At 38.5% G+C, this 16,915-nt stretch overlaps 1 protein-coding gene and 1 long non-coding RNA gene across 2 annotated transcripts in view; both read right to left on the bottom strand.

Annotated features, from left to right (window-relative positions):
* Positions 1-12,640, bottom strand: part of OSTN (osteocrin) — a 62,286-nt gene extending 49,646 nt beyond the window's left edge. The window contains exons 1-3 of the mRNA XM_045851412.1: positions 12,563-12,640; positions 6,726-6,873; positions 5,821-5,886 (exon numbers count right to left, since the gene is read on the bottom strand). The gene's annotated coding sequence lies outside the window, so the exon portion shown is untranslated. The remainder of the gene's footprint in view (positions 1-5,820; positions 5,887-6,725; positions 6,874-12,562) is intronic.
* Positions 12,641-14,907: 2,267 nt separating this feature from the next.
* LOC123827100 lies at positions 14,908-16,427 on the bottom strand. The gene is made up of 3 exons (XR_006787175.1): positions 16,344-16,427; positions 16,102-16,180; positions 14,908-15,837 (listed from the first exon to the last, which is right to left on the bottom strand). It is a non-coding gene; the product is annotated as an uncharacterized LOC123827100 (long non-coding RNA).
* Positions 16,428-16,915: the final 488 nt, after the last annotated feature.

Raw genomic sequence — 16,915 nt, 5'->3', positions numbered from 1 at the left:
CTTGATTGGCTACTGGAGAAGGGAGTCCCACAATGTTATTTCATTATCATGATATTATAATGAATCAGGGATAGTGCGCAGGCGCATTCCATGATTCAGAGTTATCCCAGAAAACAGGAACAACCAGTCTTAGGGGTTTTTGTCATGCATACATGTTTTCTACCTCAGCCCTGCAGGGCCTCTGGAGTTTCCTTCCTGACTATCTCCTGCCTCAACTTCCCCCTGAGAGACATGGTTCACAAAAATCTTTCTGGGGTTGTTGAAGGGTGAAGGTCCGTCTTCCATAGCTGTTTCAGGCTTGGATTGGACAGTAGACCCTGCCTATTGAGAACCACAGAACTCTCGCCTTATTCTATCTAGAGGTTGAAGAGGAATTCCTGAGGCCACCGCAGATGCTGTATGTTGGTTAGCTTCGACATTGCTCTCAGGGATTGGTTGGAAACCTTGGAGCATTATTAATTTGACGTGGAACTGCTTAAGTTTAGAAGAAACAAATTTAACAAGTAAATTAAATAAGCAAGGTCCTAAAAGTAGTAAAAGCAGCAGTGTTATTAAGGGCCATAAGAGGGGTAATAACCATGTTAAGCCAGGGAGCCAGGAGGTCAGGGCTTCCCTAATCCCTTGGCCCTGTTGATTATATTTATGTAGCCATTTTTCCTGTTTATAAATTTTCCTTATGTTAGTTTCAATCATTCCAGAGTTATTTACATAGTTGCAGCAAGTTTTATTGATAACAACACATAACCCACCTTGTTCTGCTAGAAGATAGGTAAGGGCAAGGCAGTTATCGATGACTACATTTGCCAATGAGTCTACTGATCTTGAGAGTCTAGCTAGAGTATTGGCAGTATCTTTGGAGATTTCTTCTATAATCTTAGTGAGTTCCCTCAGAGTGTGGCCTCATAATAAGCAAAGCCTCCCCTGGGGGCTGCAGCGGCTATAGTGGCAGTAGCTCCAGTCACTACTAGACCAAAAGCTTTTTTTCTGCTGAGAGATGGACTTCCAGGACCGACAGTTATATTTATAATGGTAAGGTCTTGGGGTGCCAAGGTCCCTAAGATACAGTCACCCCCATGTTTAGAGTTGCTGAGATGTGTATAAGCAATAGCTTTTTGAATGATCTGTTAGCCAGTTATTGGGAGTCCCACATAGCCAGATGAGCCCCGGGCATGCTGCAATAACTGTGGCATTAGTGGAGTTATATTTGTTAAGGAGGGCATATGGCAAGGGGGAAAGGCAGTCCTTAAAAGGGCCTAAGTTATTTCCCTGATCTTCCCGTCCTGCAGGAGGCGGTAGAAATTTTGCTAATACTCATTGAAGAGATTGGTTCAATTTCCAAGTAACACATTTAGAAGTAACGTTTGTATTTGCATTGTGAGTTTTGTCAAAGCAGCAATGGGTACTATTAGGAATACAGTTAGAATCATAATTCGGGTAGCATACTATATGTGACCAATGTAAAGGTTTGAAAATTTCTCCCTCAGAAAGATTCTCTAGAAAGCTGGAACTTGAAAGAGAAGCCAGGGCTTCAAATGAGTTAATGGCCCTTGTATGAGTATTATTATAACATGGGGTGCATCCTATCGTACTGTCACATTTAAGAGAGGTGCTGGGGTAATTAAATGGCTTTAATTCTTTCCTGTGATAATTGCCTGCACCCAGGAGTCAAAATATACCCTAAATAATTTACTTTGTGTTTGGTAATCTGAGCCCCTTTTTTTGATACCCGATATCCTCTTTTAGCTAGGAAATTCAGAGTCTGGATGGTATTTTGATCAGAAGCCTCCTTGGAGGGGCTGCAGATTATTATGTCATCCACATATTGTAAAATGACCCCTCCTTGTAACTGTAAATCTCTAAGATCATTTTTTAATGCCCTAGCAAAGAGATGGGGACTGTCCCTAAACCCTTGCAACAATATAGTCCAAGTATATTGCTGATGTATCATCGTCTTTGGATCAGTCCACTCAAAAGCAAACAAATACTGTTAGGATGCAAAGGGATGCAGAAGAAGGCGTCTTTTAAATCTAATGCTGAATACCACTGAGCATTAATCTAATACCACTAATCTGGTATCTGCGAGAGCAAGGTGTAAGGGTTAGCTACTATTGGATGTAAAGGGACTACTGCCTCATTGACTAACAGATCCTGGACTAGCCTGTATTCTCCTGTAGGCTTCATCACTGTTAAGATGGGAGTGTTGCAGGGAGACTGACAAGGGACTATGAGCCCATGTTGTATAAATTTAGTTATGATGGGCTGTAACCCCTCCAAAGCTTCTTGTTTAATAGGATACTGCTTCCTGTGAGGGTAATCTGACCTGGGTTTTAATTGGATTTTAACCGGTAATGCAGTCTTTGCTCTTCCAGGAGTCCCTGACTCCTAAACTAGTGGGTTTACTGCATCCAGAACTGAACTTGGGATTTCCTCCTGATTTTGAACACTACTGATTATCATGACCTTACTTACTCAAGTGGCACTTCAGGGAACAACAAGATGGTTCCCATTTGAGCTAAAAGGTCCCGGCTTTACAGAGGAATAGGGCACTGAGGAACAATTAAAAAGGAGTGTTTGAATATTTGACTTTTAAATTGGCAAGTGATAGGGAATGTATAGAAATATGCCTTAAGATTTCCTTTGACCCCCATTACCTTAGCTGATTTGGAGGAAAGAGGTCCAGAGTAAGAGTTAAGGACAGAGTAAGTGGTCCCTGTATCAACAAGAAAGTTGATTTTCTTACCTGCCACATCTAGAGTTACCCGGGGCTCCTCGGTAGAGATGGGAATATGAGTATTCCCTGGGGCTGACCTGTTCCCTGGGCACCTTCAGTCCTCAAGAGTAGCCATGGCCTTGGGAGATGACCCCTTTCCACTATGGGAACGGGGGCAGTCTACCTCCCAGTGCCAGGGATCAGAACTGAAGTTCTTGCATAGAGGACAGGCCTCGGAGGTGGCTGAGTACAATTCTTTGACCAGTGTCCAGAGCGCTTGCACTTATAACAGGTCTGATCCTTTTGCCCCTGATTCTTTTGAGGCCTCCCTGAGCTCCCCTGATGGGGCTGGTTTCCGCCAATGGCACTGCTAAAGGCTAGTGTAAGGAGCTTTGCTTGCTTCTCCCTTTCCTTCTTTCCCTGTTTTCTTTCCTCCAAATCCCTATTGTTAAAGACTGAAAAGGCTGTATCCATAAGCTGATCTAGGGGCATCTGTGGGCCCATTTGTAATTTCTGAAGCTTCCTGCAAATATCAGGGGAAGATTGACTTATAAAATGCTGTCCTATCAAGATTCGACCCTCCGGGGATGAAGGGTCCAAGTTCATATATTTTTGGAAGGCTTCTACTAGTCTGTTTCTGAAGAGAGCCAGGTTCTCCTCCTTGCCCTGAGAGATTTCCCTAACCTTTTTATAATTTACAGGTTTCTTGATGCAGTTTCTCATTCCTGCCAGTAAGCAATCTACCATTGCATCCCTACTCCAGATCCCTGCCTGAGTATTGTATCCCCAGTCAGGTTCCTGGTCTGGGACAGCTTGGGCAGCAGGCTGGCTAGTGCCGGGGTTCTGGGTATGCAGCTGATCTGCATACTTACGGACCTCCTCCCAGATCCGCTGTTTCTCATCCGGGGAACAGCAGGTGGTCAGAATTATGTACAAATCCCTCCATGACATACTGAATGCTAGAGTAAGAGTCTGGAAATTACAAGTGAAATGTGAAGGGTCCTCTGAAAAATTCCCTAGCCTGTCTTTATATTGTTGTAATCAGTTATAGAGAAGGGCACTTGTACCCTTATAGCATCTTCAGGGCCTGCTACCTCCCTTAAGGGTAGGAGTGCAGGAGTGGTAGGGAGCTAAGAAGCGTCACTTCTAGTATGTCCTGCAGGGCTGGGTTTTTCCTCAGCTGGTGGCTTTAGGTTGTTCATAGCAAAAGGTGGTGGAGAGGTTGCTCCCTCTAAGTTAGGGGCAGAGACTCCAGAACTCTGGGGTTCCCTTAATCTCCCTTGAGAGACAGGTGGGGAGCTAAGGAGGGTATCTTCTAATTGATCAACACTTGGGCCTGTAGGTTTTGTCAGGGTGGGGCTGGAGCAAAATGAGGGATCTCAGTACAGAGCCATAAATGCCTGCACGTAAGGAACTTCAGACCATTTGCCTTCCCTCCAGAAGAATAGATCTAACTGTAGGATAGTATTATAATTTCTGCTCCCATTCTCAGGCCATATCTCTCCATCCCCTAATTTATATTGGGGCCAAACAGTGTTACAAAAGAAAACTAATCTCTTCTTTTTAAAATTTTTTGGGTCAAATTTATCCCAGTTGCTAAGAATGCAACCCAATGGTGATTTGGAAGGGATGGAAGATGTAGTTCCTATCTCAACTGTGGTGATCCTAAGAGAGAAGGAAAAGAAACACAGAGATACTCCTTTGCAGACTAGAGGTGTCCCTCTTTGCTGGCCTTAGGAGATTCCTAGTGGGCCATGGGCATCCCCTGGGATCCCACAGAACTACCAGACATCTCTGGGGCAAGAGATTCTAGTGAGAAAGACACTCCCTTGCAATCGAGAGGTGTCCCCCTTTTCTTGCCTCGGGAGCTTCCTCGTGGGCCACAGGGTGTCCCCTGGGATCCCACCAAACTACCAGATGTCTCTGGTGAAAGAAATCCTAGTGAGTGTCGGCCGACAGAAATCTAAAAGACTTGAGGGAATCACCACAGTCTACTTCTGTTTCTAATTATTGGGAAGGAACTAGTCCAGCATTCTTGAGCAATTGCCTATAATGCTGACAATCCCAGACTCTACCCTTGTGGCCCGAGTACATTTCCATTTCTGTATCCTTTATCTACGGGGACCCTCATTTTCCTGTAAGCTTTCAGATCTGGGGCAAAGGAAGTGTCTTACTAGAAAAATGGTTTCTGGCCCTGTAAACCATTAAGAGGAGCACCAAGATGATCTTATTATAAAATGACTTTTCCAGATCACAAAGAAGACCTTTAAATATTTTATCTAATTTTCCAGAGCTTTAAGAAATTGCACCTGCATCTGAAATCTCCCAGAAGGGGCCTCAAGAGATGTCTAAACCACCACCCCTACTGGAGGTGGGTCTCATAGAGGGGCAACAAACTGAGAGGGGAAATTAAAATACCCCTATACGAACAAGTAAACCACCTTAGAATTCCAAATTCAATTAATTAGGTAAGAGTGGCTCCACATGGCCATTCTAGTAACCAGTGACCAGCAGGCACCTGTTGTGCGGTTCTGAGCAATGTTGCTGCTTACAGTGATAGTATACACGTGCCAAAGATGGGAGTGGCTCATTCCCGCAACTGTACTTAGCGTTAGCCTATCAATGACCCCAAGGTAGATATCTTAGTACAGAGACAGCAGGAACCCTTCATACATAAAAGGCAAGTGGGGTATGAGTGAAGGTACAAAGACCAGAAGTCAGTTGGGGAGGACAAGCATAAAAGACTGTCCGTGGGCCTGATGAGGAGACTGCAAAAGGAAGTCATAGCGCAGGTGAGGTGGTGACTGATATCCCGCATGGAAGGTCCGACTATGCCTATTGGGGGAGCGGCCGTGGGGTGGGGCAGTGTTTTGTGCTTTTCACTGTTGTGCGGACATTTTCTTGTACCTGGCAGGGACTAAGGCTAACCCCTTTCTGCATCCAAGTTATCCTATCACAGGAGCCTTAAAGCGGCGGGCGCCCTTGTGGCTTTTAACTGCCTGACCTGTGCCCACAAATTGGCGGCCGACCTTCCATCATGGAACACCGAAACAGAATAGGTGATAATGGAAAGGGGCATCCTGGGTGTCAGAGCAGCAAAGGGGGCTTACCACTCCGGCGTCTTCTCCTGGCTGGCTCGTCAAAAAATGTCACAGGTGTGCACAGGTAACCAGGTTCTTAGTGATCGAGGACGAAGAATTGAACCGAACACGCACAGTTTATAGCATAAAGAAAGAGGGAAGATTTATTAAGCGATAGTACACTCCACAGGACATGGGAGTGGGCCAACTCTGAGCAGAGAAGGAACACGTGGGCTGAGGGGATTCTATTCTTATAGGGCAGAAGCTCCCTGGCTAGTCTTTGGCGGGCTTTTACTGCGCAGGTACAAGGAGTTGGATTTCAAAGCTACTGCGCATGTGTGGTTTCCCGTGATTTTCTTGATTGGCTACTGGAGAAGGGAGTCCCACAATGTTATTTCATTATCATGATATTATAATGAATCAGGGATAGTGCGCAGGCGCATTCCATGATTCAGAGTTATCCCAGAAAACAGGAACAACCAGTCTTAGGGGTTTTTGTCATGCATACATGTTTTCTACCTCAGCCCTGCAGGGCCTCTGGAGTTTCCTTCCTGACTATCTCCTGCCTTACTACATCCTGTTTCAGAGATGGGAAAAGTGAGACAGCTTTCGGGGACTATTTTTTAAAGTATATATTATTGATTATGCTGTTACATTTGTCCCAATTTTCCCCCTTTTCCCCGTTCTGCCCAGTACCACCCCCCTTCCCTTGTTTAATCTCTCGCCCCTGTCCCCGCCGTCCCCGCCGCCCCCGCGCTTAATCCTTGTCCGTGGGTCATGCCTATACGTTCTTTGGCTTCTTCCTTTCGTATTCTATCCTTAACATCCTCTTGTCTATTTTGTTTCTACCAATTGCGCTTCTTAATCCCTGCATCATTTCTCCCATTCTCCACCCTTCCTGTGCCAGCTGATAACCCTCCAAATTATCTCCATACCTGTGATTCTGTTCCTGTTCTGGTGGTTTGCTTAGTTGGTTTTTGTTTTTGTTTGCTATTCAGTTGATAGTTGTGAGTTTGTTGTCACAAATCCAGTTCACGAGAGCTCTGTCTTCATGATCTGCTGAACTCTCAAAGACCCTACCTCCTAACACCATCACATTCAGGAGTAGAATTTCAACACATTAATTTGTCAGGAACAAACATTCAATCTATAATAACCCCCACCTATTTTCTCAAGAATTTGTGTGGAATTTGTATTATTTTCTCCTGAAATGTTTGGTAGAATTTACCAGCAAAGTCACCTGTGCCATTAATTATCTTCGTGGGAAGGTTTTTAACTAAAACTTCAAATTTTTTATAGAGATAGGGTTAATCATTTAGCCATTTTTTCCCAAGTGAATTCTAATAGCTGGCATGTTTCAAATAATATGTCGATTTCACTAAATCATTAAATTAAAGTTATACTACTCTCTCTTTTGCTTTTTAATATTTGTATGATATATAGTGACAATTCCTTATTTGTTACCAATTCTGGTATTCTTATTCTTCAATCTTTTTTCTTGATCAGTCATGCTAGAATTATATCAACTTTATCTGTTCAAATAATTAACAGTTGGTTTCATTGATTTTCTCTACCATTTTTGTCATTTTATTTTACTGATTTCTGATCTGTGGTGTTTCCTTCCTTTTTATTATTTGGATTTAATTTGTTCACCTTTTTCAACTTTTTAACATAGACATTTAGATTATTGATTAGAGATATTTCTTTTCTTCTCATATGAGCATTTAGTGTTATGTATTTTCCTTCAAGCACTGCTCTAGCTATTTCCTATGCATTTTAACATGCTCTGTTTTCATGTTTTATACAATTTGGAACATTTTCTGATTTTCTTTAAAATATTTGACTAGGGGTTACTTGGAAATATGTCATTTAATTTTCAAAGTTTTGGTAATTTTCTATATATTTTTCTGTTGTTGATTTCTAATTTAATTGTTTTACAGTTAAGAAACATACTTTGGATTATTTATTTTAAATCTGTCAAGATTTGTTTTAGATCAGACAATATAGTTGTCTGGTGAAATTTCATGTAGACTTTAAAAATAATGTGCATTCTATTGCTATTAAGTAGAGTATCCTATAAATCTCAAAGAAGTTAAATTTGCTTGTAATGTTGAAATCTATATTTTAATGATTTTTGCCTACTTGTTCTCTCAATGATTGAGGAAGAATTGCTGATGTCTTCAAGAACAATTGTTAATTTCTTTATTTCTGCTTTCTGTTCTATTAGTGTTTGCTTTATTTAGTTTAAGCTCTTTTTATAGCCCTCTATCACTATGCAATCTATCTTTTTATTCTTTTTTAAATTTTATTATCTTTTTATTCTTAATAAAATTCTTTGTTTTGAAGTTTACTTTTCCTCACATTAACATGTTTAATTATAGCTTTCTTTTGATTACTGTTGGCATGGTATGTCTTTTCCCCATATCCTTTTGCTTAAAATCAGCTTGTGCCATTGTATTAGAAATGGGCTCCTATAGAGAGCATAGAATTGGTCCTGCTTTTATTCCCCAATCTGTTAACCTTAAATTTCAATTAGTATATTTTGGCCATTTGCATTTATTGCAATTATTGATTTATTTAAGACTACTATCTTAATTTTCTTTTGTTCTCATCTGTTCTGTTTCATTTCCTCTCACTGTACTTTATTTTGGATTATTATTTATTTTTAAGATGATGCTATAAGTTTATTAGTAAGCATTGTTCTATTGCCAACCTTCCTTCAAACAATATTTTCTCACTTCACATGAAATGTAACAGTGTTTCAACAATATGCTTTTGTTTAATCTTTCTCATCCTTTATGGTATTATTATCACATATTTAAATTTTACCTGTCATAAATCCCACAATTTTTTTCTAATTTTGATTTACAGTTATTTTTAATGACATAAAAGCTTTTTTAAAAATATATTTTATTGATTATGCTATTACAGTTGTCCCATTTCCCCCCTTCTCTCCCCTCCACCCTGTACTCCCTCTCCCACCCACATTCTTCCTCCTTTAGTTCATGTCCATGTGTCATACTTATGATTTCTTTAGCTTCTACATTTCCCATACTATTCTTGCCCTCCCCCTATCTATTTTCAACCTACATTCTATGTTTATTCTCTATACCTTTTACCCCTCTCTCCTCCTCCCACTCCCCTGTTGCTAACCCTCTAAGTGACCTCCATTTCTGTGGTTCTGTTCCTGTTCTAGTTGTTTGCTTAGTTTCTTTTGGGTTTGCTTTAGGTGTGGTTGTTAATACTTATGAGTTTGCTGTCCTTTTACTATACATGTATTTTCTTTACCTTCTTTTCTTAGATAAGTCCCTTTAGCATTTCATAAAATGAGGGCTTGGTGATGATGAACTCCTTTAACTTGACCTTATCTGAGAAGTACTTTATCTGCCCTTCCATTCTAAATAAGAGCTTTGCTGGATAGAGCAATCTGGGATGTAGGTCCTTGTCTTTCATGACTTGGAATATTTCTTTCCAGTCCCTTCTTGCCTGTAAGGTCTCTTTTGAGAAATCTGCTGACAGTCTGATGGGAACACCTTTGTACGTTATGTCCCCTTATCTCTTGCTGCTTCTAGGATTCTCTCCTTCGTTTTTACCTTGGCTAATGTAATTATGATGTGCCTTGGTGTGTTTCTTCTTGGGTCCAACTTCTTTGGGGCTCTCTGAGCTTCCTGTATTTTTTGGAAGGCTATTTCTTTTGCCAGATTGGGGAAATTCTCCTTTATTATTTGTTCAAATACGTGCTCAATTTGTTGCTTTTCCCCTTCCCCTTCTGGTACCCCTATAATTCGGATGTTGGAATGTTTAAAGATGTTCTGGATGCTCTTAAGCTTCTCCTCATTTTTTTGAATTCTTATTTCATCATGCTTTCCTACTTGGTTGATTCTATCTTCCTGCTGGTCCACTGTATTGTTTTGAGACCCAGTTTCCTTCCCTTCACTATTGGCTCTCTTCCGTGTATCTTTCTGCATCTCTTTTATGGTATCCTGCATCTTTTCATCTAATTTGCTCCCAAAATCAACCAATTCCATGAGCTTTCTGATCACCATTGTTTTGAACTGTGCATCTGATAGGTTAGCTATTTCTTAGTCGCTCAAAAGGATGAGTTCTGGGGCACTGATTTGTTCTTCTATTTGAGCCAGTGCTCTGTCTTTTTTTTTTTTTGGTCTGGTCGCTCTTGTTACAGTGAGGGGCGGAGCCTTAGGTGTTCACTGGGGCTGGGCATTCCAGTCGCTAGATTGTGACGTTATATGTGGGGGCGGGGGCGGGAGTGGGGATGGGAAGAAACAATGGCGGTAGTTCCGTTCTCCTGGGATCTCAGTCCCTTCTCTGGGATCCTGGGCTGCGAGCTCTGCTCTGGTCCACAATCACTGCCTCACTGGGTCCACCAGCTGCAGCTTGGGTACTCAGTGACCACTGCTACATTCTTGCACGCCGGATGGCTTTTGCGCTGATTTCACGCCAAGTTTTCCCCATCCTCCGCGTGTAGCCGACCTGCAGCAGACCCGCACCCGCCCGGCTGGTCCTCTCCTACCAGTCTGGATGTATGAGTCTACTTCAACTTCTTGGCTGTCCGACTTCCATTCAGATAAATCCTCTATCAGTTCTGAGTGTTGTTCTAGCTGTAAATTGTTGTTGTTCTAATATTGGTTGTGCGAGGAGGTACGGTGCGTCCACCTATTCCTCCATCTTGCCGGAAGTCACATAAAAGCTTTTTAAAACCTATAGTTACCTGCATTTGCCATCGCTGATGATGCTCTTCGTATTTGTTTACATTTACTTTTCCATGTGATACCATTTTCCTTTTGCCTAAAAACTTCCTTTAATATTTCTTTTAGTGTTTTGTCTGAAGTGGTTAATTCACCTTTATTTTTGTTTAGAATTATGAGGTAACAGCTTTTCTTCTTTCACTTTTTAGTATTAATGTTCTATTTTCTTTTGGATTATATAGTGTCTGGTGGGAAGTCAGTTATCTCTGTTTTCTGTGATGTGCTTTGCTGTCATTTTCTTTACATTTATACTAAGGGTCTCTGAGTTTCTTGGTTATTTTAATCAATTTTAGATGAAAAATGTCTATTATATCTTCAATTTTTGTCTCATTCTGTCACTTTTTTCTTTCTGTTACCCCAGTTACATGTATGTTAGATTATTTGACATTGCCCTCCACCTGTTGGAAGGTGTGACTTTCTTTACACTTTTATCCTCTCTGTATTTTAGTTAGAATAGTTTCTATTGAGCTAGCTTTAAATTAGTTTATTGTTTTCTGCTCTGAATGCAGTCACTGTTATTGTGTTTTTTTTTTAATTTTTGTTTTTAGCACATTATAGGCCTGGCTAATGAATGTGGATTTCACTTATGCTTAGGGCTTCCAGGAATTCTAACTTCCTGAGCAGCTTACATTTTTCCTTTAGGAATTTGTTAAAATTTTAACTTTTTATTTTCTTTATTAATTTCATGGTGGGCTCCTTCTTAAATGTTCTACCAAAGGTGAAACAATCTGCGTGCCCTCTTTCCCCTGAGATAAGCTGTAGCCACTTGGATTTTACTATCCCTGGTTGTTTATTAATTTCAACTCCCTAATGGGTTAAAAAAAAAGTCTTTGCATGTCTTTGTGAAAGTGACATTGTCTTGCAACTTACACATGAGGTGGAAACACAAATCTCCTTTCTTACATTTTTATGCTTGTTTTATACTATAAAAATATTTCATAATCCCTTTCCACTTATTTTTTCTGAAAATATTGTTTTTATTATGATTCCTATTTTGTAGATGTGAAAATACATTTGAAAGCATTTACTATTGTAGAAATAAAGTGTAAAGTATACCTCTTATCTAAGTTCTATCTTTCCATTGTATTTTTCCTTTGATAATGAAATTTTGAGGTATGAGAATGGTGTAAATTATTCCTTTAATAATAGAATTTAGAGGTACAAGAACTGCATTCATAAACCTTCTATTTTCCCCTGTATTTATACTGAAGTGAACTCTGAAAGGCTACATTTTTATTTTATCTTGATCTCCAGGTCAGAAAACTGATTTCTACCTCTGGACTTCTTTAGAACTCTGGCTTTGCACGCATTTTTGATGTGTTCAATGTTTTGGGCACATTGAGCCTAGGTAGTTGCTGGGGACAGGATTTCATAGTACACTGGAGGTTTACAGGCCACCTTTGAACCAAAGCACATTAGCCTTCATTTTTACTTTATAGAGCTAGCACCTCAATTTGTTTTGTTGGCCTTATTTCAAGAACTGTTTTCATAGCCACACCTTTTGCTAACCTTGATACAATGTCTTTGCCATTCCATACCTCCAAAGTTTAAACCTTTCCCTCATTAAGATCACCCTTATTGGTTACATTAGGTACAGGATTCTAGCTGCTACATTCTAACAGTTTAAATCACTGACTTTATTAGTTTAAAAACATGGAAATGCTGGGACACCAGAAGCCACACTAGAAGATCAACAGCCATAAATAAATAAATAAATAAATCCATATCCTCAATTTTCTCTGTCTCTCCCTCCCTCTCTCATACACACATGCACACACAAACACACATGACCCTCTAGGAAAATATCACATGCCCCAAATGAGGTACTAATCTAATAATAACCTATGAACATATAGTGCTTCCAAACTTACAAATGTCTTTATAATTTAGAGAACTGCTACACCAATGTTCTCTTGCCACAACACTGCCCATAAATAACAGAGCAACTATTAATAACACCATTATACAGAAGAAAAAAAATCTGATGTTTAAAGAATAATATTTACCTGTCCCATTTGATGAACAAGGAATTTTGGTGGGTCTCTAGAAGTTGTGATCTTGCATTCTAGGAGCCTATATTCTGACAGTAGGGAAGACAAAGTTGAAATGCAAGTAAGTCCAGGATGGTCTCTACATTATTTGGTGAAGAAAACAAACCCCCTTCCCCACGATGTTTTGCTCTTATTTTACATCATTTGTATAGGGTTTCTTTTCCTAATGGATAACTGATATTCTGGAAAATTTTTCACCAATTATTGTATCAAGTATGTTTTTCTTTCATGTTGAGTCAGGAACTGTTTGTTTTGAGTTAAAGTTAGAGGACATTATGGGGGAGGACCCTGGATAATGAGAATATTTATTGATTATCTTCTATGAGACAGGTACTACATTATGTTTCCTTATAGCCATCATAATCAATATAATGCATAGCAAATTTATAATGTGACAGCACTATTATTAAGTCCTTACCTCTATATATTGACAGAAATTGTGATTTCTATGTTCATTTTATAGGAGAAACAATGAAAACTTAGCTAAAGTCAATATACTAGTGAATGGTAAGCCAAGATTTCAATCAGATTTTTCTGAACTTAAAGCTTATGTTTTTAACAACAACACACACTTTCTCCCTCCATCTAATCCTAGAAACATCTACAAGGTAGGCCTTATGCAAAATTAAATCATGGGGAAAATAGGTTTGAAATACATGTATAAATGTGAGAGCTAGGATCTGTGTGCATGAAAAATGACCCAAAACCTTTTTTGTAAGCCTTTCTCAGCACTGCTTTCCACTGTGCCATGCCAGTGACACTGAGGAGTCACCCTGACAATGCTGGGTGTCCTTGACATTTCTGGTAGGCGTTCAGACCATCAACTTCCATCATGGAGGAGAAGTAGTGTCTGAATTACGCATCCCTTAAATTCACCTCTATGAATTCACACTGCGAAGGATCTTCAGGCTTAACAAAATAAATAAAAGTAGACAAATATGCTATTGTAACTAAACTATAAACCCTCCAGCAAGTAGGAAATGTTACTAACAAGGCTATTAAATACGTTAGGCATCTAGTGAAACAAGGCTTTACCTTAAGTAAATATACCTGGTGCACATCAGCTATGCTATGGATGCCTAAAAATGTTAACAGTACATTTAAACATAGACAAGATATTGAAAGGATGGAGCTAATAATCCTACTCTATGCTGGTCAGGTTTTATCATATTTTAGAAGAGATACAGTCATACTAGAGTGTCTCAAAATGGGGGCCCAACATAGGGTGGGGTCTGGAAATCTATTAAGCCAAGGGTTATTTAGAGGTATGGGCATGTTTAATTTAGAGGGAAAATAATCTATTGGAAGTCCTAATAATTATCTTGGGTTATAAAACACAGGAAGAGTATTTAAATTCAATTAGAACAAAAGACAATTTATCAATTACATTTTTATTACATTTGATAACAGAATTCTTTTTTTTAAAGAACAGTTAATCTTCAGGTCAAAAGATACTTACAAAAAAAAATGGATCTGTCAGGGGTGCTGAAAAAAGGGTTGTTACATCAAGGGGAGGTTAGATTAGGGAATTAGTAAGGTCTTTCTAAGCTTTGTGATTCTATAAAAAACAAAAAAAGAAATGTAGATGTATACTTACCTTTGAATAGAGTAGTTTATTTAGATAATCTTCCATATATTGATCAAGGTTACTATCATAGGAAAGTTTTAAAATATAAATCAAATAGCCTACTGTAGCTGTCAAACATATTGAGCACATCAAAATAAGTTTTCATTTGATAATACTAGCTTTTGCCATATAGTCAATTTATATCTGGTTACCTAACTAAACCAATATACTGGTTGAATAAAACACAAAGATAATATGTGATATTATCATTGATCCTTCCTGCTTTAGAGTTAGTTCTCTTATCATACCATATTTACTCAAAAAGTTATAATATTTTCATTTCAATAACTGTATATAGATGTAGGCATGAATGTAAGTCCTGGGCATTAATATTCCCTTTTAAATTTCATTCATGTCTCTAACTTTTACCTCTATATGTTAAATAATAGTATTTAACCTGAACCATGGACAAACAGTTCTAGAGTTATACGCATTTTGCATTATAATTCTTTGTTTTGTCAAGCAAAAAAAAAAGTTTAAGCTTAGTTTTCTCTGTCTAATAATGAATTCAACTTGGGAAAGGAAATGGACTGACTTACACATGATTTGGATGGTCTTTTTAAACTTTTTTATTCTTTTACTGTTGTTCTATTACAGTTTTCCCTATTTTTCCTTAAAGTCTTAGAGTATTTTATTTCCTTAGAGTCCTTTGTATACCAGGCCCTGAGCAAGTTAAGGTATAAAATACAGAGTTTGTGAGGGATAGCCACTGGTATCCTCACGTAACTTAAGGTCTTACAGAGGACTAGATTAATTTGAAACATAATGATACTTTAATGTGATTAGTGCTATACAAATGGCATGAAAAATAGTGTTATGGAAGCATATTTTAAACATGATTTGAGAGATTTACTTTCTGTCATAACATTTACTTTCCAGGGTAACCAGAGAAGGGCTGACAGATCTCACCCCAACAGTAAGTGTGTACACACATGTGTTTTTAATAAGGAGGTATCTTACCATGCAGAGGTCAAGACTAGAAGAGGCCTTTAAGGTCCACATGACTACAATCATAAATGAACAAAAGTAACAATTTTTTTACTCATTTAAGATTCACATCCTCTTTCAGCTTTCATGGATGTAAAAATAACCCAAAGCTATAAATCAGAGTCTAGTCTTAAAATTTTCTTAACTACAATTATCAACATGAACTATTTCCTTGAATAGAAATCATGCATGCTTAGCCTTGATCTCCTATATTTCTTAGAATATAAAAAATACTGTTTCTTACTCTTCACATTGTACCTTTGTTTTAGCATTTGTACTGATCTTTCTCATTACCAAAAATAAACTCACTCATTATATCTGCGAGGCTACTTGAATTCATTGACCTCCAAAGTGACACAAAACTATATACCTCTCACTAACATGTATATGGTAGTCTTACATCTAATTATAAATGTGGAGATAGTAATATGAAGTGAAATGTAAAGCTAGAATTCAACTTGGCACAGAATTGACAAGTGAAAGAGTATGTAGGTGTGTAAGCAAAGCCATCCTCTCCCCAGGCTGTCCCGTAATATTTTCCCATTCCATCCAGTCCAGTCTCAGAAGCACTGGGGCACTATTCATCTTGTTTTCATGTTTTACTTGTGCTTAAAGTCTGTCAAAAAATAACAACAAAAATAGGTTAAGTTATTAGAAGAAAAATTCATTTTATTATTGACATAAAACAACCAATAAAGTAAAAATTACTCACAATGATAAACATTGAAGGTTATGCTTAAATTGAAGAGCATAGAATGTGAGTTTAAAGTTGAAAATCAGCACATTTTTTTTTATTATCACCCTGTCTGATTTAGGCCATCTTACAAAATTAGCTTTTATTTTCTCAAAAGCCTTGTTTTTCTTTTCTATATCAACATACCTTTATTGGGCCACAGAAAAAACTTAAATTCTCCAAATGTTTGTATCTCCTACAAGAAGAGATTTGCTTTTTAGGAATCCTGTGGACAGACCAGGTAGAGTTAAGCTAATACATGGAAACTGAAAATAAAAAGGTTGCTTGCTTTCTGGCATTTATTGTTCATAGCTTTTGGTACAAAGGGATGAGCATTTTTTCTTTTCTTCTCAGACTCTGCAGATACTCCTGACTCATAAAACTCTTACCTGGTTGGGTTTGGCTGCTGGAGCCATTCTTACTCCATTTCACGAACATTTCCAGATCACTTCTTTTTTTGTCCTCTCCACAACTGTCTGTCTTCAGTTTTAAGGTTTCTCAAATCACTGGTTGGTTACTTCACTATTTGCTTTGCCTATTTGACTTTTTAACTGCTGTTGGACTTTACTCTTTGGTGCATGGCTGCTGGCATCTGTTCTCTATTTTTAAGTTATCAGGGTGCAAGGTTCTGACTTCTTAAGCTCTATTTCAGTCCTATGGAACGTGTACTCATTGAAATTACTTTTCACTCATAATACTCCATCTTCAAGGGCTTAAAAATCATGGTTTTCCTTTACCAAGATGGAGAAAGTAGAGGGTAGGTGATTGGAAAAAGAAGTATCCATAGATTTGGTGTCAGAAACTTAATGTATTCACTAAATATTGAAATAAAATTATGAATTGAGTGATTAGAATTATGGGACTTCATTTAATTCTATTATTTATATTCAGAGACACAATTCTTATTTCCTATTGCATAGATTCTATTGAAAGAGAAACAAATTATGGTAATTTTCTTTTA

The sequence above is a fragment of the Phyllostomus hastatus genome, unplaced genomic scaffold (genome assembly GCF_019186645.2).
Source record: "Phyllostomus hastatus isolate PE091 unplaced genomic scaffold, TTU_PhHast_1.1 phas_contig_86, whole genome shotgun sequence".
Taxonomy (NCBI): domain Eukaryota; kingdom Metazoa; phylum Chordata; class Mammalia; order Chiroptera; family Phyllostomidae; genus Phyllostomus; species Phyllostomus hastatus.
Note: the sequence above shows the minus strand (reverse complement) of the source record. Positions and strands in the feature narration are given on the sequence as shown.